Source organism: Schistocerca gregaria, unplaced genomic scaffold, assembly GCF_023897955.1.
Source record: "Schistocerca gregaria isolate iqSchGreg1 unplaced genomic scaffold, iqSchGreg1.2 ptg001200l, whole genome shotgun sequence".
Classification (NCBI taxonomy): Eukaryota; Metazoa; Arthropoda; class Insecta; order Orthoptera; family Acrididae; genus Schistocerca; species Schistocerca gregaria.
The window spans coordinates 62,501-65,000 of NW_026062526.1; the positions used below are offsets into that span (position 1 = coordinate 62,501).

Below are 2,500 nucleotides of genomic sequence, written 5' to 3' on the forward strand. Positions count from 1 at the left end.
GTCGGGCCCCTCTTTTAGAGATGCTCGTCGGGGTAACCCAAAAGGACCCGGAGACGCCGTCGGGAGATCGGGGAAGAGTTTTCTTTTCTGCATGAGCGTTCGAGTTCCCTGGAATCCTCTAGCAGGGAGATAGGGTTTGGAACGCGAAGAGCACCGCAGTTGCGGCGGTGTCCCGATCTTCCCCTCGGACCTTGAAAATCCGGGAGAGGGCCACGTGGAGGTGTCGCGCCGGTTCGTACCCATATCCGCAGCAGGTCTCCAAGGTGAAGAGCCTCTAGTCGATAGAATAATGTAGGTAAGGGAAGTCGGCAAATTGGATCCGTAACTTCGGGATAAGGATTGGCTCTGAGGATCGGGGCGTGTCGGGCTTGGTCGGGAAGTGGGTCAGCGCTAACGTGCCGGGCCTGGGCGAGGTGAGTGCCGTAGGGGTGCCGGTAAGTGCGGGCGTTTAGCGCGGGCGTGGTCTGCTCTCGCCGTTGGTTGGCCTCGTGCTGGCCGGCGGTGCAGGATGCGCGCGCCTGCGCGGCGTTCGCGCCCCGGTGCTTCAACCTGCGTGCAGGATCCGAGCTCGGTCCCGTGCCTTGGCCTCCCACGGATCTTCCTTGCTGCGAGGCCGCGTCCGCCTTAGCGTGCTCCTCCGGGGGCGCGCGGGTGCGCGGATTCTCTTCGGCCGCCATTCAACGATCAACTCAGAACTGGCACGGACTGGGGGAATCCGACTGTCTAATTAAAACAAAGCATTGCGATGGCCCTAGCGGGTGTTGACGCAATGTGATTTCTGCCCAGTGCTCTGAATGTCAACGTGAAGAAATTCAAGCAAGCGCGGGTAAACGGCGGGAGTAACTATGACTCTCTTAAGGTAGCCAAATGCCTCGTCATCTAATTAGTGACGCGCATGAATGGATTAACGAGATTCCCGCTGTCCCTAACGAGAGTTACAACAATGTGGAGCTAGATCCAGACTTCACAACTGAGGAAATAGGCGCTGCTATTAAGGCCTGCAAAGCAGGAAGAGCAACAGGTCCTGATGGCATCGATGATGCAGTAATCAAAAGGGTATGGCATACCAGCCCTCACCTCCTCTCAGAGATATATAACACCTGTCTGCAGGAAACGAGAGTCCCAGAAACATGGAAAAAAGGAAGATTGTGCATACTTCTGAAATCGGAGGACAAACCAAGGGATGAACCAAAATCCTACCGCCCAATATGCCTTCTCCCCATCCTAGGGAAAGTCCTAGAACGGCTAATTGTAAATCGTCTCGAGAAACGATATGAGGAATCGGACCTGAAGGCCCCAAATCAGTTTGGCTTCAGGAAAGGCGCATCAACAGAGATGGCCATTAGGCAAGTACTAAGCCACGTACAATGTGAGGAGAGGTACGTTGTTGTAGTGTTTGTAGATATAGCAGGCGCCTTTGATAACCTATGGTGGCCCAGCGTTATGAGGCGCCTAAGACAAATGCAATGCCCACAAAACTTGTACGACCTGATGGGAGATTATTTCCGGAACCGAAAGGTGATGGTGAGCAGCAAGGCTGGTGTCGTGGAGAAATGGGTCACTAAGGGTTGTCCACAAGGCTCCATTTGTGGTCCATTCCTCTGGAACCTCGTCTTTGATGAGATGGTTGTCGAGAGGGAGGGTGAGCAGTGGGCAAAGGTGGCCTACGCAGACGACCTGGCAGTCATAATAAAGGGACGAAGTAGGAAACAAATAGAAGAAAGAGCAAAAACAGCCTTAGGCGAAGTCAGCAGGTGGACGAGACAGAACAAGCTCGCAATATCACATCACAAAACAGTCGCCATGACCATCAAAGGCACTTTCGATAGACACAGACCGCCTACCATACCATTTGAAGGCAAGAACATAAAGTTTGTCCAAGAATTCACTTATTTAGGAATAACCCTTGATGAAAGACTGTCGTTCACACCTCATGTGAGGAACATTCAGAAGAAGCTGGGTGAAGTCTCAGGTGCACTCCTGAGGGTGACCAGAACAGAGTGGGGTCTGCAAAAGAAATCACTAAAACTAATATACCAAGGTCTCTGTCTCTCCGTTTGCAGGTATGGTGCAGCTGCGTGGGCAGATCGGACGAAGCACCGGTATGTCAGACGCATACTAGACTCAATCCAACGACCATTTCTTTTGCAGATGACCAGAGCCTGCCGGACTGTGTCAACTGATGCTCTCCAAGTACTCACAGGGTGTATGCCACTTGATCTGGAGATAGTCAAAGCAGCCTTGCTATACCATACCAAACATGGAATGGGTGGCTCGGTCGCTGGGCTCCAGGTTCCAAGAGCTGTCATGGGGCAAAACCCTAGATGTACTGCTAACAAACACATAAACTGTATGTTGCAGGAAGAGTGGCAGGAAAGGTGGAACAAGACACAGAATGGCAGGGAAACTTTTAGCTGGGTACCAAATGTAGAACTATGGCAGACAGACTGGCGTGGGGGCATGATTCCACCATACTCCCTGACATGTCTTCTGACAGGCC

The 2,500-nt window shown here is 52.5% G+C and overlaps 1 pseudogene; it reads left to right on the top strand.

Moving 5' to 3' along the window:
* Positions 1-2,500, top strand: part of LOC126329605 (large subunit ribosomal RNA) — a 6,706-nt pseudogene that overhangs the window by 2,025 nt on the left and 2,181 nt on the right.